Below are 22,789 nucleotides of genomic sequence, written 5' to 3'. Positions count from 1 at the left end.
CAACTCTCCGGCCTGGAGAGAGCTCTTCCACCAACCTGTAATAGTTTTTGGCTAACAATATTTCAGTCCCAAAAGTTGTAAGCAGAAAACTTCCAACTATAAATCCAATAAGGCAAGATAATGTAATTAATCCAGCAGGGCAAGCAAGATAAGGTTCAGAAGTGTACGGTTCAGTTCCAGAAGTGAAGTAGCACAGCAGTAAATCAAACCAGTTGAGAGGATGCCAGGAACTAGATAATCAGTGAACACAAGATGAACTCAGTGTTTGTTCCTGACAACTGCCCCTCCCATTTGCCTCTCCTTTAAACTCCATCCCCAGGTGTGCCTCCCTTGTAAGCCACGCAACCCACATTGCTCTCTTCTCTGTTCTTCCCTGCACTGCCTAGGATAAGGAGAGGGTGGGCCTTGGTCTTCACCTGAACCTTCTCTCCCTTGTTCTACCTCTCCCCTGCTCTGCCCACCCTGACTTTTCCCTTCCCCAGTTTCTTCCTCAACCAACGGAGCCACTCTCTCGCTCTCTGTCAGCTGTTCATCTTCCCCTTCAGATTCAGACTCAGACAGGGGCATGACACAGTCTTTCTTCGTGTATGTGACATATACAATGTGTGTTTAAAACAGGGTGGGGCTTTGATCATGTGATACCCACTATCTTTACTTACCTCTCTTCTTATACTGTATATCTATGATAAGACCTTATTTATCCTGGGGGAAAAAGAAAAAGAAGAAAAATCCCAGAACACAAAGAAAATCAACCAATTTCTTGGGGGAGATTTTTGGTTGGTTTACAACTATCTACTTTCATGATCTTTGGGAAGGATTAAGGATTTTCTCTAAGAAACTCTAAACCCATTTATAAAATTACTACTTCTAGGATTCCCTGTGGAACCAGAATGAGTAATAAACCAGCTTAAACCTGCCCTTGGTTTCTTATTTTTGCTGCTGCTTCTCTATTTTTAGGAAACTGGCCTTTTCCCAGGATACTTCTTCAAGAATGTAAGGAGTTTAGTTTCCACTTTTGCTCACCTCCGTGATGTTTTGATGGATGTGGCTTGAATCTTAGTGGTAGCATATGGTCTTTCAAATGTCTGGTAATATGTTTTTCTCATTCAGGTCATAAGGAGTAAGTCCTGATAATGATTGATAAGTCTAGGATAAAAGCCAATGAACGTGATATATAGGAAGTGAAACACACCTATGACTTTAAAAAAAACAACAACAAAAATCAGTCTGAGTTTATAAAAATATTTTTAAAATATTTGTAGGGATACTCATGCCCTCTGTAAAAATAGTTAAACCAGAATTTAACTAAAAATAGTTAAACCAGAATTTGCCAAGATAATTTAATTTAATTCAATTCAATTATATGAGTTTTGTTCTAATGATATATTTTCATTAGAAGCTTATGAATAATTGTTTCCTCAAACTAAAAGTGACAAATAATTATAATCATCTTTAATCAGCTAAGAGTTCTAACCCAAACTGACAAGGCATTTACTTATAAACCTGACAATTCCAAAATTCTGTCCATAAAATCCATATGGTACATATCCAGGAGACTAAAACCATACAATATTTTTTTAAAAAGATCCCATGAGTGTGTGTGGCATGCCCCTTCCCCCCATGACCCGTTTTTGGTCCCAGGACACTGCAAGAAGGCCTACTAGGCCCAAAATGGGGCACATGGGGGTCGCACAAGCATGCATGGGGGGCAGGGGAGTTTGTGGGGTCATGTACGCATGTGTGGGGGATGTGTGTGAAGTGCAGGGGAGTTGTGCATGCATTGCATTATGGGTACAGGCACATACACACACATGCGCTTTTGGCACATGACAACAAGGTTAGCCATCACTGACATACAGTAGGTACATCTGTAATTAACAGTATTAACCATAATTCTGCTATCATTTCTGCTAGTTTTGAGGACTACAAAAGAGGAAAATTTGAAAAAAAAAAAGAAAGAAAGAAAGATTTAACAAGACTGGATTAACTGGTGTCTGAGAAATTTGTATTCCTGGTCTCCCGTGTCCATATTTCTTGAAGATAAGATGTCTTTCAACCCATATTTGAAACCTTTCTTTTCTTCCCTTGCTCTACCCATTCCCCTGGCCTTAATCTGTTGCAACCTTTGCATTCATTTATTCTGCGTGAATTTACCACCCACTGATCCTGATCCTATTAGAGATCCATTCCCCTTTAGTTAATTACCCTCATCCATCATTAATACCCATGTGATCAATCATTATTAAATAAAGAAATCCCATTCTAATTAATTCATTCTCCCAAATATCCAGCTCAAAGCCAGTCCAAAATTAATTGGTCCTGCATTTTATCCATTGAGGTCCTGGAATGAGGCTGAATTTACATTTCTGAAGCATAGGGAGGTAGAATATAAACTTGCACACTTCACCTCATTCCTCAAATTGTGTAGCTGCTGCTCGTTCCTATTCCTTTGATGGAAGCCTTCTTTTCCCTTCCCTAAAGAGGTGCCTTTCATCAGAATCTTTTTCTTTCTTGTCCCATTATCCAAATAGATGCTGCTGTTCTTTGACTCTTCTCAAAGTGGTATGAAATGGGCCAACAGTTATACACATGAACACAAATCCTAGCCATTTAGAATAACACAATAAAGCGTTGGAAGGAATAATGGAGGTCTTCTAGTTCAACTCCCTGCTTGGGCAGGAAACCCTATACTATATCAGGCAAATGGCTGTTCAATTTCTTCTTAAAAACCTCCAGTGTTGGAGCACCCAAAACTTCTGGAGGCAAGTCATTCCACTGATTAATTGTTCTAACTGTCCGGAAATTTATCCTTAGTTCTGGGTTGCTTCTCTCCTTGATTAGTTTCCATCTATTGCTTCTTGTCCTGCCTTAGGTGCTTTGGAGAATAGGTTGACCCCTCTATTGTCTCTATTTGTGGCAGACCTTAGACTATGGGTCCTCAAACTATGGCCCATGGGCCGCATGCGGCCTGCTGAACCAATTGATCCGGCCCACGGAGCATCACGAGGTAGCCCCGCCCACATCACCCAACTCACCCTTCAGCAGAGCGCAGGACTTGCCTTCAGGAGACCTGTGGGCTGGAACCAAAAGGTAAGCTCAATAATTTTAGCCTGCAGAATGCTTGTGGAGGGGGGGGGTTAGAAGAGGCAAAAAACAGGCAAAAATGGCCCATTTTTGGCCAAAAAACAAGCCATTTTTGCCTGGTTTTAGGTTGCAGAATGCTTGTGGAGGTGGGGGGGGGGTGTTTATGAAAAGGCAAAAAAACAGGCAAAAATGGCCCATTTTTCACCATCATCACCTCCGAGAGAGAGAGAGAGAGAGAGAGAGAGAGAGAGAGAGAGAGAGAGAGAGAGAAGAAAAAAAGAGAGGGGGAGACAGAAAGAGAAGAGGGAGGGAGGGAGAGAAGGAAAGAGAGAGGGAAAGAGAAAGAAAGAGGGAGAGAGAAATAGAGAAGAGAAAGAAAGAGAGAAAGAATGAAAGAGAGAAAGAGGGGGAGAGAAAGAGTGGGGGGAGAGAGATGGAGAGAGACAGACAGACAGACTGAAAGAGAGGGAGACGGAGAGGGAGAGAGGAAAGAGAGACAAAGAAAGAGAGAGAAAGGGAGATAGGAGAGGGAGAGGGAGAGAGACCAAGAGAGAGAGAGAAAGAAAGAAAGAAAGAGAATGAAGGAAAGAAGGGGGAGAGAGAAGGAGAAAGGGAGAGAGACAAAGAAAAGGACAGACAGAGAGACAGAAAGAGAGAGGGAGAGAAAGAATAAACGAGAGAGAAAGAGGGGGAGAGAAAGGAAGAGAGAGAGGGAGAGAGACAGAGAAAGGGAGAGAGAGGGAGAGAGAGAGAGACAAAGAAAGAGAGACAGACAGGGAGAAAGAGAGAGAGAGAGAAGGAGAAAGAGAGAGAGAGAGAGAAAAGAAAAAGAGAGGGAGAGAGAGAAGGAAAGAGAGACAAAGAGATAGAGAGAGACAGAGAGAGATTTCTCAAACTCCTTGGGGCTGAGAAGAATTGAAGCAAAACTGAGTTTCCTGAAGTGGACCACTAGACTCCTAAAAAACTGAAAGAAACATTATAAAAAAGAAAAGGCAACCAAAAGAGCAACATGCAAACAAAAGCAAATAAAACACCCCCAGGAGCAAAACAAATTAAAGTTTAATTTGTGTGCAGTGTTCAATGGACTGTTAAATTGGCCCACCCAGTCACATGACCTAGCCACGCCCACCTAGCCACATGACCACCTAGCCACGCCCTCCCATCCAATCTGCCCCCCCCAACAGTTTGAGGGACTGTGAATTGGCCCCCTGTATAAAAAGTTTGAGGACCCCTGCCTTAGACATTGGAACACTACTATCATGTCCTTCTTTTTATTAATCTATACATACCCAATTCCTGAAACCATTCTTCATATGTTTTAGTCTCCAGTCCCCTAATCATCAATGTTGCTCTTCTCTGCACTCTTTCTAGAGTCTCAACATCTTTTCCATATCATAGTGAACAAAACTGGATGCAGTAGTCCAAGTTTTGGCCTTCTGACTGGAATGGAGGCAGTATAGGAATGAGAGGCCTATGCTTTTATGAAAATCTATCGGAGAAATTCAGGCAGTCCTCTCTTTACCATTACAATCAGGACTGGCAACTCTTTGCTAAGTGATGTGGTCATTAAGTGAAACATCACATGGCCACAATTTGAAACCTACTGCTGGCTGTGAACAAATGGCAATCAGTTGACCACATGGGGATGCTGCAATGTTTGTAAGTTGAAGGAACAGTCATAAAGTTCAGTACCAATTGTAAGCTTGAATGGCCACTAAACAGGGCAATTGTTAACCAAAGACTACCTGTACACTGATGTAGTGAATGCAAAACTGGCTTCATTGAGATGGCGAGTCCCAAATCTTAGAACACCAAATGTATAATCTAATGTCCTCCTTTCAGAAAATATAAGCATTATGTTTTATGTTACTTTTCTCCAGTAAAAAGATCATTGCAGGGAGGAACCTAATCTGAACCTTCTTTAAGAGCCTTAAAAAAAAAAAAAAAGAATGAATTTTGGCATTGCAGATAAGGTGGACTGAGTGATGTGTTTTCTCACCCAAGGCAACCATAAATGGCAGGTGTGAGTTAAATATATACATGAATCATCATTAATTTTAATAGCTCTGGCACAGATAATGTGAGTTTCATTCTAGCGTGAACAGACTGTCTAAAAACAGATGCAAAATGGCTTTTAACTTATTCATGTGCTTCACCATCAGATGTAGAACATATTATAGCATTGCAGGCTACCAATCTGCCAACAGTTTTTTTAAAAAAATTCAGATGTACCAGATCATTTTTCTTGTGACTGAAACATTGTACATATCACTATTCCTCGACAGCACTTTACCTTTTACAAAATAATATATACATCCTCCCAATTCTGTCCCTCCCAGTTAAAGATGAGCCCTCATGAAAGCAATGGCTCAGAATAAAATATTGGTGTTTTGTATCACAGACCACATCTTCTTCTCCAAGTGTGTCATTTTCCTGTAACACTTTGCTGCTCTTTATCTATGGTCTCTATGCTTTATTAATGACAGGCAGGTATGTCCAAGTTAAACAATGGCTCTTTTTTAGAATTTAGAATTTTTATATATTTTAATTTTTGTTAATGTGTGTGTGTGTGCGCGCATGCGCGTGTAGGCACAGCCTGAGACGGGGTGCCACAATATGATATTAGTTTTATGAAATCTAAAAGATCTTACGTTTGAGGGCTCCCTGGTGCTTTCTGAGCTTGGTTATGTTCTTGCAGACATTTCATTACCTAAACTATATAACTCATTAAACTGGGCAACTTAAAACCTGGAGTTTTTGGAGGCACCAGTCTATCCATTTGTTTGTGGAGGCACTGGTCTACCCATTTATTTTTGGAGGCACCGGTCTACCACCACACTGCCTTTTAACACTGATCAGCTGTAGGGAGGCCCTTTGAAGCCCCGCGGCAAGAGTTTAAACAGTTTTTTTCCTTCTAGCCGATCAGCTGGGACTCAGGAGGCAGCAATAGATTGGGGGTGGGGCCAAATAAAAGGTAAGAATAACACGGGGGGCAGGGGGCAGGGGGCACGGGGGGGGGGCAGAACTGGTTTGGTGACATCATATCGTCACCGCTACCAGCTCAGTGGAATCGGGAGGAACCCACCAATGATTCATAGAAAATACAAACCTAACTAGAGCTGCAGTGATTTTGATTAAGACCTCAACATTTGTGATATAACAAGAAATAACTGAAATAGAAAAAGTCCTTGTGTGTGTGTATGTGTCCACCAGTGGTGGGTTGCTACCAATTCACCCCGGATCGGGTAAACTGGTAGTGGCGGCAGCAGGAGGCTCCGCCCACCCACCCAGACGTCTCTGTGCATGTGCAAAAGCATTGCGCGTGCATGTGTGCATGTGAGTGAACCGGTAGCAAAGGGATTTGAAACCCACTACTGGTGGGTTGTAATTAACCCACCAGTGTATGTAATTAAAATCAATTAAATGTTTTAATAAACATACTGCACTTCTTATTATGGCCCTACTTAGGACTTTTCAAATATATTTCATGATGCTTTGAACATCTTTTTACTTTGGCTGAAGATCAAATAATTATGGCTGGAGATTTTAATCAAGTTTTAGATCTTTATTAGATTGCAGTACTACTCTACCTAAATCATTCTACCATTCTTATATGTGGAAAGTACTGAAAGCTTATGTATCAGAGTTCAATTTTATAGATATATAGTGACTTTTAAATCCTTCTCAACAATAATATAGGTTGTTTTTTTTATCTTGCCAGCACAGTTTTTCTTGATTGGATTATTTTTAAATATCTTGATCCTTCAGAAACAGTTTGGCTTAAAGGCTTAAAGGCTCCATGTTAGAACATGGCAGACTGTGAATTTTGGACACAAAGCCAGCTGTGTGACTTTGGGTCAATCACTTTCTTCTAGGAAGAAGACAATGGCAAACCACTTCCCAAAATGTTGCCAAGAAACAGGGTCATTCTATGAATATATGCTTTGTTTGTGATGCTATTAATGTATATATAAATGGTCTTATGCTTCATGGAAAAAAGAAAGAAAGAAAAGTTTAATAAAAATGGGGGGGGGCTTCTAAGTAGTTACGCAATTTGACCTAAATAGAATTACATAAAATTTTAATGTCATCTAAAGGGAAACCAAGTAACTATGGAATAGTATAAAGCAATGATATTGGGAATAAAGTCAGTACCGTGTCAATGAAAAGTCCCCAACCCCAACAATATCACATTCTTTCTACTATTATATTAAACAACTGCTGACTGTGTGATACTATTTTCCAATCTCCTTGTTAAATGTCAGTGCAAAAAATATTGACATCAATTTCGGTACGGAGATTACAGATTGTATTAATTATCCATCCTGCACAATCTGTTTCTGTATCAAAGGTCAAACAAGTATCTAATAATATTAAATTTCTAATTTATATTCTGGATTCATACTATCAGAAAAACTGAAATAAGTAGCAGTAGACTCGCTGAATGTAGAAAAGACTAGACAAATCTTATTGCTTTATTTGATAAGATTAGTGGATCAAGTGAAAACTATGCATATAGTATACTTAGATTTCAGAAAGGCATTTGATAAGGTAGACCATAGCCTTTAAAAAAAAGTAATTTGGGTGTATATAAGCTCATGCAAATTTGGAAAACTGGAAAATTATTTGTATTTTGAATTCTTTTTAAAATTTGGGATTAGTGACTTTGGGTGATAACTAAGAACAATAAATAAATATATAAAGCAACTATCATAATTAATTATAAAAAATAAAAACTATATATCTATATTAATAAAAATGTAAATGTTTGTTTGTTCAAAATCGTAAATTTTTGAAAGTTCTGCACTGATTGCTTTGAAATTTTGACACAACGTTGCATTCAAATATGTGAGTGTTTTTATATACCTATATTGTATAGATGTCACACCTGTGACAGGTAAAAACATGCTTTTTGGAAAAACAGCACCATCTGTTGGATGTAAAAGCAACAACACACACTATACTATCTTTTTGGACACCACAATGGCAGGCGCGAGCCAGGTCTTTTCCCCTCAGTGCTGCTGCCGCCAAACCCACAAGCAAGATGGCGGGAAATGTCAACTGCCACGAAGCGTTGTCCCCACTAACAGAGTATGCCGTACCTTTGGCAGGGACCCCGATGCCGCTTGTGGTGCGGAGAGTTGCGAAGGTGAAGGCAGTTATACTGGCAAGCCAGGAACCCAGCTCTTACACCTGCGGCAAACTGGGACGGAGCCAAAGTAGCCATGACCTGAGCTACAGAGGGAAATTATTGGCACTCGCTCAAACAATATTGTATACCCACAAGACTGGGCCACAGTAACGTGTGGCCGGGTACAGCTAGTATATATATAAAAACAAAAAAACAAACAAGGAATTAACAGATGAGACGATGTTAACTGAGTTCCTTACAAGTTCACCTATTATCTGGGGTCCAAAAACCCAGCACAGCTAGGTTTTAAAAGACTGATGGAAATTCAGAAGAGTTGAAGCCAACTTCATCTCAATGGGGAGAGATTCCATAATCCAGGTGCCACCATAGAAAAGGCCTGCTGCCTAGAACCTACCAAATATAACTAATGGAAACTGCAATATGCTTTTTCTGCTAGATCTGATGGTACTGGCAGATGAAATCCAGAAAAGACATTCCTTCAAGTAACTCATTTCTATGGTATAAATGGCTTTAAAGTCATTATCAGCATCTCAAATTGGATCTGGAAAGAGACTGGTAACCAGTGCAGTTCATGAAATAGAGGTGTAACACGTGTTCTACCACAGACATAAATACCTGCTCATAAATAAGTGGGGCACATTTTGCCCCAGTTGAAGTTTTTGGTGTTTCAAGTACAGTCCCATGTAGAGTTCATTGCAGTAGAGTAGCTCACTAGGAGGTGTCCAGAGGCATAAGTGACCATTACTAGGGCCTTTCAAACCAGGAATGGGAGCAATTTATGTACAATATAAAATTGTGCAAAGGGTCTCTTAGCCACAAATGCCACTGGTTCATTGAGCAAGAGTTGAGAGTCCAGGAGAACCCCCAGATTGCACCAATGCAATTCCATCCAGCACCAGAGAGTATCGTCCTAGAACCAGAGTACCTAAAAGAACAAATCACTCAATTTTGCCAGGGTTTACCTGAAGCCTATTGTTTCCAAGATCAAATCACTTTGCTTCTTTTATACCCTAATGCTTTTCAACTTGCCAATGAACTGGGGTGAGGGAAGAGAGAAATAGAATGCTGACAATTGTATGCAGAGATTGTGAGAGTGTGGAAACCATCAAGGTCCCCACTGCAGATGCTTGAGAAAGAGATGTACTGTTCCCATAACAATGGGACATGTCATAACTGGACAATGTGATCACCCAGGGATGAGGAGAAGAGAAAACTATTGTTTAACCAGACAAGCATTCGTGCAGGAAAAAAGATGTGTAGGACAAAAGAAAATGTGACACTGTAAATACTAGAGAAATGCCTTAAAAAATGTAGAAATTCAGAAGCCTCTTTCACAGGAGAAGAACACTTTTAAGAAATTGCAAAACATAATGCAAAATGCTGTATAAAAGTGAATAGCTTCTATATGTGATAAGAATACAAATACAAAAATTGATACAAATCTTTTCCTTTCTAATTTATACATATTTTTCCTTTCTAATTTATACATATTTTCCTTTCTAATTTATACATACTTAGGGAAGGTTTTGAAACTGCAGCTTCACTTTGCTTCTTTCAATACTTCTTTCTTTCTTTCTTTCTTTCTTTCTTTCTTTCTTTCTTTCTTTCTTTCTCTTTCTTTCTTTCTTTCTTTCTTTCTTTCTTTCTCTCTCTCTCCCTCCCTCCCTCCCTCCCTCCCTCCATTTCTTTCTTTCTTTCTTTCTTTCTTTCTTTCTTTCTTTCTTTCTTTCTTTCTTATGTGGCAATTTAATCATTCAATCTGCCATCACTGTGAATTTTAGGGGAAATATTTTGACAGAACTGTTATGAATAAGTAATGTTTCTTATCAAATGCCTGCTTAATCACAGAGCTAATTTGTGCTTTTTAATATTTTTTTTTACCCAATGTAAATTCCCATGTTTTCTTTTTCTAACTGTAGTGCTGTAATAAGAGCAACAAAGAGGAATTATAATGACTCAAGAAGTTAAGGAGGGTAGAAATGCATTCTATAAATATTAGAAATGTTTCATAGATAGTTTCTTCAACAGTTCCTCCTATAATTACCAAGTTGATTACTTCACAAAGACAGATTAAAGGAACACAACTCCACCTCACCACACACACTTTGCTTTGTTTCTGCTTTGAGATTTTATCTGGCAATTCTAACCTCTGGAAGAGATTACCAGTGACTGGAATGTGTGAAAGATTTTTTCCAGTTTAGACAGTGAGGTGATGTCTTTATACTGAGGTAAACTCAAGCTGGCTGAAATAGGTGTATCTATTATTTTCTGCGAATCTGCAAATTGCTAACTTGGAAAGTTCCAAATTTTATCTAGTCTGTTTTGACTTACCCTTTGTCTTAATAAATATGCATTGAGTTTTAATAGTAAAACTCAATAGGAAATCTACTAGCTATAACTTTTTTCAAATGTGATGATTTATCAACTGATAATGTACACCAAAAAATTAGAACAAGGAAGAGGAAAAAGTGTTTTCTGTTTGAGTCTGAACAGTTCTAGATCTGTCCCTGGGAATAAATCCCAATGGCTACAGGATCACAGCATCATAGTTAATTAAACTAATAAATTAATTCAATGCATAATATTGCAACGAGAAGGGAAATGGATTAAATGATCTCAAAGGTCTTTTAAAACCCTTTGAGAATAATAAATGTAATAACTGCAATAAAGTACAATGGAACATAATAGTATTTACCATTCACATAACAAAAATCATAGAGTAGAATACAGTAAAATTATATCAGTTTCAACTTATTTCTAATAGTAAATGATAGCAAAACATTGTTTAGCACCAACCTATTTAATTCATCAGCTCAAACATATTTAAATATTTTTAGTTCTTAGACACTTCTTGAATTTGATCAGAGAAACTGAAAGCCATATACTCTTATGGGTGTACACTTTGCATCTGCCAAATCTAACTGATATTAAAGATAAGGCTCTTGAATATAAAGCTGTAGTGGTGCAGTAGTTAGAATGCAGTATTGCAGACTAATTATGATGACAGCCAAATATGCTTTGCAGGAGTTCAATTCTGACCAGCTCAAGGTTGACTAAGCCTTCCATCCTTCCATGGTCAGTAAAATGAGGGCCCAGATTGTTGGGGGCAATATGCTAGACTAGACACAACTAGGCACAAGAACAGTTTTTTTCCCGAATGCCATCACTCTGCTAAACAAATAATTCCCTCAAACTGTCAAACTATTCACTAAGGCTGTATTACTATTACTATTAATCTTCTCACCATTCCTATCACCCATGTCCTCCCACTTATGATGGCATGACTATAACTTTGTTGCTTGTATCCTTACAATTTATATTGATATTGATTGTTTCCTGATTGCTTATTTGTACCCTATGACTATCATTAAGTGTTGTACCTTATGATTCTTGACAAATGTATCTTGTCTTTTTATGAGACAAGATGAGAGCATATGCACCAAAGACAAATTCCTTGTGTGTCCAATCACACTTGGCCAATAAAGAATTCTATCTATTCTATCTATCTATCTAAGCAGTATCTATTTAGAGAGGACTGTAAAGCACTGTGAAGCAACATGTAAGTCTAAGCGCTATTACTATAAGTCAATAAACAAGATGGATGATCCACAAAGGGAGCAACATCTGCAAAAGCAGTATCACAGCATTGTGACACAAACCTGGCCTCACTTTACATGGCTTGTGATGTCTTACCCAAGCCTGGAATTTATGGCATGACACTGTAAAATTGCTTTAATCAGATTAATGAAAGCAGATTCTGTAGCTTGATCCTGTGGTTGATTCTACTCTTAAATCTTGTACAGACTCAGAACTGGGAACATGGAGGTAACCCTAGATTAAAGGAGTTGTTATTATTTCAGCCTCTCTGGTATTATGAAAGATGTTTGGACCCTATTTCATAATTCTATTACGTTTCCAAAATTAAAGGCTACAAGACATATTTGCAAGATGGTGAGATGGAAATAGAGCATTGATTGTAATAAACTGAAACTGAAACTTTATGTGCATGATAATGGCATTTTGGGATAACTCCAGTGGTGGGATTCAGCCAGTTTGCACCACTTCGGGAGAACCGGTTGTTAACTTTCTGAGCAGTTTGGTGGATTGGTTGTTGGAAAAAAATCATTAGGGCAGAGAACTGGTTGTTAAATCAGTGAATCCCACCACTGGATAACTCTTGTTTGAAAATTGCACGTAAAACTTTTTTTTATAAAATAAAACATACTGGATAATAGGGGTATTGATATTCTAAATCACCTTCTCACCAATCAAGTTTTTTAAAACATCTGATTTGTTGCAAATGGGATTCTCTAAAACTGCAAAATGTTAATATATTCAATAAAAAACACCTTTTGATTTCTCAATTTATTCCAGACTTATTAAAAACATTTGAAACACCTAAATTAATATCACTGCTGAAATGTGTTTGGGATTATTCTACTGTAGCTCTACATCTACTGTAATTTTACAGACAATTAAAGAAAGCTATTAAAATACACATCATTTGCAAGAAATTTGGAATAAAGGGTTGAAATCAGGGGTGAAATCCAGCGGGTTCTGACAGGTTCTGAAGAGCCAGTAGCAGAAATTTTGAGTAGTTCGGAGAATCGGCAAATACCACCTCTGGCTGGCCCCAGAGAGGGGTGGAATGGAGATTTTGCAATATCCTTCTCCTGCCATGCCCACCAAGCCCCACCACACCTACCAAGCCACACCCATAAAAAAATTTAGATTTCACCACTGGTTGAAATATCTGATTTTAGTAAAGAATTTAAATAAATTTAAATTTATTGTTAAATTAGAACAACATCCCACCTCACTCATATTTATTGGATACGTCAGAGAAAAAAAATGGTTGGTTATCCATTTTATTGTGCTGGAAGTGTAAAATGATGTAGGGGACATTTGCATATCTAATATTATTTAGCCAATAGTAGTTTTTAATATCCATATGTTTGTTAATATTGTTTTGGGAAGTTTAACAGTGTTTAAATATGTTGATCTATTTTGTAATTAAATGTCAGAAATTTGGAATATATCTATATATATGAAAAATTATGGATTTACTATTTACTATGGTAGAAAGATAGTCCCATCCCATATCTATAATATTGGATTAATGATATTTTCTCTCTGTTTATGAATGGGCTCTTTCTAAATATAACGCAAAGATTGATCAGCATTATTATTCTATGTGGTTAAGGGTTAAATGCTATCTTTTAAAAATGGGGTTTTTAAAAATATCCATGGAAATATCAATAAGGTTGTCCTCACATCTATTTTCTAGTAAATATTAAAATAGTGGACTTGCTTTCAAATTATGCCACAGGCAATGCAAAAGGAAAATTTATGGTATCCCTTTTGTAGCTATTGGCTAGGGAATTCTGTGAGCTGAAGTCCACATATTTTAAAGTCACCAAGTTTAAAAAATACTGATTTACATTATTTCCCTCCCGTGGGATGGAAATCAGCAAAAGAAGAAAATCTTCTCTGCCAGTTGGACATTGACAATGTTGGAACTTCAGAAATCAGAGCTGGAGAAATAGAATTACCCTGCTTGTCAGTTCTAATTTAGTTTTCTGAACTGCAAGATTTTTTTTAAAAAAATAAGCATGACATTGATAAGATGACAGGACTATTTCATAATCCCAATCAGGAAACATTTTTTAAAATAATGAAACATTACACTACAGTCAATCTACCTGATAAGAAACTTGACAAATTACAAACCAAAACAACTGTCTGGAAAAGAAACCCAGCAAAAATTTAGCTTCACTAATCTGCAGTGACATATACAAATTAGCTATCTTCCTTTATCCTGTCTTCATGTTTCCCTTCTGCACAAAGCTGGGCCATGTTTCATATATCTGGCAACATTGTCGAGGAAGCTTGGATGCATCTTGACCCTTAATCAAAATGTAAATATTCCTTGCTGAACAATGCAAGGTTGCGAAGGCAAAGCTGACTTGAAATTTCAAAAAAAAAAAAAAAAAAAAATGCTTGCTAGGGGGAAAGGGAGAAATGTGCATTCAAACATGTTTCTTTCTTGACAGGGAGCAAAGTGCAGCATTTGTCTCAAAGTTCCCAAGGCGGCAGCCGAATTTCACACTTTCATTATCTTTGGCTACATATCGAGACAGCAGATCTGCATTGCAATGTTGGGAGGCAGAAGAACCTTAATAATAGATCTGTCCTTAGTTTCTCTCAGATTGTAACGGAATGAGAGAATGACCTTGCGAGACAGATGAAAAGATCTGCAAACTAGGCAATGTAAGACAAGAGGCAGCTGAGACCACAGAAGGAATGGGAACATGGAAAACTTCACAGAAAGAACCTTTCCTAGTTTGGATTGGATTGTAAAGGCAACGGGTGGTGGTGGAGGAAGCAGATGTACTTGCAGACTTGCAAGATTCTGTTAAAGTAACCGTACAATAAAGTTAGATTAAGTATCTCTAAGTATGATTCTAATATGGACTTCTTCACAAGGCTGACATGCTTAAAGGCAATCGTGGGAGGGGGTGGGACACACCCTCGGACGGGGTAATGGTACTTAATTTTTTTTCCCCTGAAACAGGCCTCCCTGGAGAAATGAAGGGAGAGGGGCTGGATGTCAGCATTCTGATGCTGCCATAAAAAGACGAGGCTTGACTTTTCACCTACTTATTTCTTTGTAGATAATATCCCCTAGGAGATGGGATGGTGGGAGGAACATTCCTGTGGGGTGAGATCAGAAGCTGGGGAGACTGACTTGGAAGATGGCCAATGAGAAGATGAGAATTGGGGAACGGAAAGGGAAGGGTTTGGGGGTCAGGGGATTAGTATCGGCTACGATGAAGTCAGGGTTAGATCTGTCGTACTCAATAAATGGAATATTTCAGCAAAGATTAATTGTTTGGGAGTGCAATTTATTTGAGATGACATCGGAACCTGACACTCATTTACTTCTAGAGCCAAATACAATAGCCTGGTTTCCTCTAGAGAGAGAAAAAGAGGGGATAAAAATTTTCCCCTATAGAATGTATTTTATTTTATTATACAGATGTAATGTTGGCATGCAAACTGTTTATATATTTAATACTCCTGAAGAGCAACAAGTTCAGAAAAGCTGAGTTTGTATTCAAGATTCATTTAACAAATGAAACTTTAGACCAGGGACAATGGATGATGTTTTGATTCTCAATTCTCTCATTTTTAATAACAGTATAAATCAGGGCTCATATGAGTTTACTGTTTACTGTCATGTGAAATGTAACTAATACATATATCCTTGGTTGTTATAAGAAGTATTTTTTTTAAAAAAAAATCCAATGAATTGTGTAAATTCATATTAATAAAGTTTTATTCTATTCATATTATACTTTCGGAATTTATACTTGGTGTAAATTCGTATTATACTTTTGGAATTTAGTTGCCTATCTCCTTTTTCTTGGAATGGCTATTCTGGATACAACTTCCAACTTCTATGGAACAAACATGGAAGATATCATCACTTTAGCCTGTTCTTATGAAGTTTACTTTTCCGTCAACATGAATTACCATACGATTAATGCAACCCCAATAATGGCAGAATGCAACTAACATATGAACTAATCTATATGAAAATGGATTGCACTTATCCTTATCAATACTAACTTGACTGTAAACAACACAGAGAGAACAGTACTCATTTTTCAGTAAGTAAATTTATATTGTTCTTTCTCTGTGATGTAGCCAAGTGAGATACTCCTCCTTTACATTCATATGGCAATTTAGATAACTCATCACACATGGCCAAAGCAATCCATTTTCAAACTTGCACGTGTAGCAATGGTAGGGAAAAATAATTATTCTTAAATTGCAGATGGCAACAGATAATGGCATACAGTGTCCTCTATTTACAGTATGTACACAAATTTGAATCTCAACTCGCACTTAGCTGCCAATATTTTCAGAGAATTAATAGGAATATTCATAGTTGTGGCTGTGCATAATTGATGATGATGATGATATTGCATCATTGATGATGATATTTTCATGTATATTATCTTTACACCGAATAAGAACCTCTAAGCTACATACACATCCTACTCTGCACTCTAAGCTTTCTTCATTGTCACATCAAGGGAAAGTGTACCGCAGGTGGCTAGGATCAAAGAGGCCTCTTGAATAATGGCATTGTGACTATGAAATGCCTTCCCTTTCCCCAAAAAGATCACTCAAGTTCCTTCTCTCATATCTTTTTGGCATCAGGCAACATCTACTTTCTTTCCCAAACTGGTTCAACCTGAGGGCAATTTTAACCCTGACACAAATATTTTGAAAGGACATTTAAATGCAAGTATTAATCTGTTTATTTTAAATTCACCGTTTAATGTGGAACTGGGACAGTTTATGGGTAAATATTTGTAAGAGTGCATGGACTGCTAATGTACCTCTATGAGGTATCTCTGTATTATTATTTTAGCAGTATAATGTTAAAGGAATCACTCATCAATTCATTAATTAGTGTAAACCCTGTAATATTGTCTGTTCGTATTAGGACATTTAAAAAAAAAAACCTCTTAAAGAATAGAATACATTTTTTGTTTGTTTTAAAAAGCTGGAAATCTTTTTCTCCATTACTTACAGTATCCCATTATACGGGGAATTATGCATTTAAAAAAAAAATCCAGAGCCTCCTATAAAAAAGTAGCAAACTATACATGTCAGACTATATTTCATGGGAATAGTTGTCACTGACTGTACTGACTGAAGCCAATCATGGTGAAAATACAACAATTTTAAACATACTTTCCCACTAGTAAATAAATGATTTGTGCGTAGACACCATATTTTGGAATAAAATGGAATACTATATTCCACCATAAAGTGGAATAAAGAGGGTCTCTATTTTAGTTTCTGGAGATAAAGAGTAGTCAAGTCCTGATATATGCCTTGGAAAGATTATTTTTATTTTTTGTTGCTTTTAAAAGCATTTGAATTTTCACTTATCCTTTAAAAACAAATGGCCGAGAATAGTATATTAGTACAATAGAATCTGCTGCTCATGTTCTCTACCAGTTGGATTCAAGATCCAACTGACTCTAATATTAGATTACCTATATTATTGTGTGTATATGTGTGTGTATGTATACATACTTCTGGACAAGAAAAAACATCTCATACCATCCTACAGTGTAATGCACTGTGGGAATAATCTTGAGGGACAGGAGGAAGAACTGAGACCAAGACAATGGTCAAGTAAGGGAAATCTGATTCCAAAGGAGAAATGTAACTTGATAACATGTCTGAGACTTGACCCTTCCTAGTCCTCTTGTAAATAAAGATGGAGGGGAGAGAACCGCTTTTGGATCTGCATTTGCCAAGCTAATCACACCCCCTAAGACCATGTGAGACACATCAGAAAACACCAATGGGAACATTTTCTAACAATATTAAGTTGACCTTGGTATGAATTGTGGATGAGATGAAGGCAACTTCATAAGGTCATGCCAGAAAAAAAGAGATTGTTGGAGTATGTCCATTGTATGATCAGGTACTGAACACATGGGTAAGTTCCTAATAGTTCTGCTACCTCAGCATCCATTCTGTTTTCAAGATAGTTTAAATTCAACCTGTGTTTTCTCTACTTTCCTATTGCTATCTGTAATTGGGGGTGTACTTGGTGTACACATTTGTAAATATTAAGCTCACAGGCAACCATTTAGCCAACTCATTATTTCTCTGCCAAAGTAAACCAGGAAATTGAGTGCAGAGAATGAAAGCAAAGCCATTCTTACTTTTGCTTTCTGCTTCAGATTTGCAAACCGATTCTATCTCTTTCCTGTCTGCTTCCAACATTCTATTAAATAATATCAGTCCTTTCACTTTGCATCATTTTTAAAAAAACATTGTGTATCACTTTCCCAAACAGATTCATACATTTGTCCATATATATCTGTATGCATGTGTCTGGTGGTTTCCACAGAGTTGGTACGGTGGTTATGGTGCTGAATTAAGAACAGGAAGACTCAGGCACCAATATTCTTTTAAGCATGGAAGCCAGCAGGATAATCTTTTCAATCCCAATCAATAATGGGCTCCGCAACAAGTCAGTTGAGAATCAAAAGCAGTTCACTTCATGATTTGATAGCTTCATTATAAAACCTAGATGAGTGCAGTACAAATCCAAGGGGATCCAGTAAACACTAAGAAGAAGAGTGTATGTGATTGTTTGCAAAAGTATTTCAATTTTTGAAGAAGATCAGCTGCTATGTGGCTGGTTGGAAAGGAAGACTGAATTTTGAAAATATTATACAAAGGAGCCACAAAATATTATTTTCACTGTGGTGCTGGATCAGCAAGACTTATAAAGTATATTAGGACAAATCCTGAACAATGGTGATGATCTTGCAACCACTCAAACTTTCTTTAGGAATGGGAGATGCTTATAAATCTAGGAAGAATAAAGCAAGTTGCTTGTGCAATGCAGGAGAGAATGAGGCCAGTTTTCCAAGGCCAATAATTGAATAGTATAGTATAGTATAGTATAGTATAGTATAGTATAGTATAGTATAGTATAGAATAGAATAGAATAGAATAGAATAGAATAGAATAGAATAGAATAGAATAGAATAGAATAGAATAGAACAGAACAGAATAGAATAGAATAGAATAGAATTCTTTATTGGCCAAGTGTGACTGGACACACAAGGAATTTGTTTTGGTGCATATGCTCTCAGAGTACATAAAAGAAAAGATACATTTATCAAGAATCATAAGGTACAACACTTAATGATAGTCATAGGGAAACAGTCAATATCAATCTTAAGGATATCAGCAACAAGGTTACAGTCATACAGTCCAGTGGTGGGTTGCCCCCAGTTCAGACTGGTTCTATAGAACCGGTAGTAAAACCGGCAGGAGGCTCCGCCCACTGATCATGACATCATGAGAAGTGATCTGCAGATGCACAGAAGCTTCTGCACATGCGCAGAAGCAAAGCGTGTGTGTAAACGAAGCGAGCACCACGTATGATCCTGTTGCGAACCAATAGTAAAGGTAAGTAGAACCCATTCCTGACACAGTCATAAGTGGGAGGAGATGTGTGATAGGAACAATGAGAAGATTAATAGTAATGCAGACTTAGTAACTAGTTTGACAGTGTTGAGGGAATTATTTGTTTAGCAGAGTGATGGCGTTTAGGAAAAAACTGTCCTTGTGTCTAGTTGTTCTGGTGTGCAGTGCTCTATAGCGTCGTTTTGAGGTTTATGTCCAGGATGCGAGAGGTTTGTAAATATTTTCACAGCCCTCTTTTTAACTCGTGCAGTATATAGGTCCTTAATGGAAGGCAGGTTGGTAGCAATTGTTTTTTCTGCAGTTCTAATTATCCTCTGAAGTCTGTGTCTGTCTTGTTGGGTTGCAGAAACCAACCAGACAGTTATAGAGGTGCAGATGACAGACTCAATAATTCCTCTGTAGAACTGTATCAGCAGCTCTTTGGGCAGTTTGAGCTTTCTGAGTTGGCACAGAAAGAACATTCTTTAATAATTCAATAATTGGAAAGGCTATGTATGAGTTCCAGTTTGTTGATGTTTAGGATTAAATCTATGTCAATGTAACAGCTGGTTTGGTATTGGTATCATACAAAAGAAAAGGATATTTAAAGATAGAAACCTATACATCTGGATGAAAAAGAAAGCACAAAACAAGGGAGTCAGCTAGAAAATCATAGATAACATTCTCCATTTATAGTAATGACAATTTGCAACCATAAAAAAACCATTAAAAAAAGTAAGTCAGTTAAATATGGAGGCACAGATATAATTGAACAACAACAAAAATATTGTTAAAGACAAAGTCTCACAGCACTGCTGATACTCATGAAAAAGTAAAATTTGGAGAAAGGAGGTAATGTAGACTAAGAAGAGAATGGAATCACAGAACAAAGATTCAAGCAGAAAAGCAGGAATTGAAGCCCAATAAACATTGCATTAAATTATCAGTTAAAAATGGAGGTGACATAAAGGCATATGGACAAAAATAATTAGAATTATACATAAAATGGAATAACAGATATAACAGTAGAATCTGGAATAGAAAAATGATGTGAAAGTGATGAGAAGGACAGCTGAAAAATGCATATGCACTGACAAATGGATAAAAAATTGTCCACATAATAACCTTAAAAAGACAGGGATATAAATCAAAGGCAACTATAAAGAAATGGAGAAAAATGTTGTTGTTTGAGTTAGAAAAGAAGCCCTTTTTTTCTAAAGGTAAAAGGGAAATGATTATTCTTTTGTCTGGTCAGATTTCAGAATTTGAAATGTGTTTGTTTGTTTAGATTGCAATCCCTTCTTTTCTTCATGAACTAAAGGCAACAAACACAATCCTCCTATTTTTCCCCACAGAGCCTATTTTATCATTGAATACCACCCCCAGGCTAAAAGAATTTTGTTTTGATAAATTAATGTTATTCCAACTTCAGAATTACACATATACACATATACAGCCAGAGACATACCTGGCTTTTATACAGAATTACTAAAGATGTTGCTTGCACAAAAGGAATATGTGACAGTCTTTAGTCCCAAACCCTCATCAGAGGGTTGCCTAGGACATGGGGCTGAAAACTGTCCGGAGGCTAAAAAATCAAAGAATTTGAAGCACATAAAAGAAAGCAGTTATTCTGGATATCAACAATGGGATGCTTGCATAGAAGATAATGTCTTTGACTTAATAAACATCAGTAATGTCACAGGATGGCTCCTGAAAACTATAGCAATAAAATACAGAGTAGAGAATATTCATGTGATGTTTATCTGACATGGAACAGAACTGTGCTGAGCTGCCATCCTTATTTGAGCCACAGTTTTGAAAAATAAATTTCAGCTATAAATCAGAAGCAATTTCTCTGTTGCTGAGATGGAAATAGCTTTAGGATCTTGGTACACATAAGTGGTCCTTCCCAATCCGTAGGCTTCATAGAGTCTGCCAGTCAAAGCAAATATTCAAGCTCAAATGGAATGAATTCCACATCTTCTAATTTTCTTTTCCACCAACAGGAGAAAATGCATTGTTTGGAGAGCATCTTTTGGAACTGCTTACAACAGAGATGTATAGCTTTGCATGGCAGGGGGCTTGGATGCACTTGGAATTTTAATTATGTGTTAGGAGAGGACTGCACTCCAAACTTGGATGCAGTCTGGATCAAAATTTAAGTTTATATTTAAATTCAATTTAATTCCAATCAAGTAAATGCAGCATTTAATGCTTTTAGTAAATTCCTTCTTGTGCCTCATTAAAAATATTATTTGATGACAAATTTTGAGGAGTTGAAGAGGGCCCAAGATTTCCAGGTTTTGCACCTTTGCTTCCAGGATAATCAGTATGCTGTTCCATATCTATTACAGCAAAACAGATGTAATTACAGGTAATTGTAGTCTATATCATACTTGAAGTGATTTTCTTTTAATTCTCCAGCTGTAAAGCCATCCAATAAGCTCAGGGGACCTAATTAGACTATAGAGTTTGCTTTCCTGGTGGGCTTTAATAAGCACAGTTTGTTCCAGAACTTTACCAAGATAAGTCAAAGGCCTACAACTGTGTAGGACTGATGCTGGGGGCATGTAATGCGTAGTTTCGTGATATAATTGTGTCTTACATTTCTATTATTATCGAAACCCTGCTAGCACAGGGAATGCCATCTATAGTTCTGGAGGTAATGGTTCTATTAATTCTGATCTGTAGGGGTCAGAGTGATAATGGCAGGTCTAAAGGGTGAATGTGCAAGCTAACTGCAGATCCTGGTTTTATGGAAATTACACAGAAGGAAACTCTTTTGTGTTAACCATATGTTTATTGAAGTGCAACAGCTGGGGATAATCTGAAATAATTGTGCTTGTAAATAACATCAAAGGAGAGGGGTGAGGAATTTCACATAACAGTTATTTTTTTGCTCTCTGCTGAATCTAACAATGACTCTCACCTGGAGGTTGAGCATACATTATACTTGAGGAAAGTTCCACCTTTACAGTAGTTGCCAGAAACTCCATGTAGGACTGGAAGAATTTTCTTTCCCTCTGAAAACTTTGGATACCTACCACAACTTCATATAGGCAATCTTGAGGGATATATGGAAGATAATTTGACTTGAGAAGATTATCCTGCAGATTGAATGCTTTCAGCGTATTACTGGGTTAGATTTTCTACTTAATATTAGTAGGTTTCTCTCATGCTTTCTGACATCATAGTATGTTATACTTCCTTCTTGCTGGTAGGTTGGTTGCTTTTGTGTGGATTTCTGCTGCTTGCAATCTGACAATGTTTCTACCATGAGTGAGCCACATATGGAGGTCACGTGAGGAAAAAAAGCACTGGTTGCTTTTTGGGCAGGAAAGAGAAACAGCACCATATTGACTGTAATATAGATTTCCAGGCTCTCTTCTTGACTGTTTGATCGCTAAGTTAAGGTTGCCAAAGACATCCCACAGGTTAGGTTGAAACTTCTTTGTACAATGCTTCTGTACAGAGCTCAGCAGGAACATGCAGCCCTACTGAATTGTTTTCACTGAACCACGAGATCTACAGGTT

Source organism: Pituophis catenifer, unplaced genomic scaffold (genome assembly GCF_029215685.1).
Source record: "Pituophis catenifer annectens isolate HBS135680 unplaced genomic scaffold, rPitCat1.0.hap2 SCAF_3, whole genome shotgun sequence".
Lineage (NCBI taxonomy): Eukaryota > Metazoa > Chordata > Lepidosauria > Squamata > Colubridae > Pituophis > Pituophis catenifer.
This window is presented reverse-complemented; position numbering follows the sequence as displayed.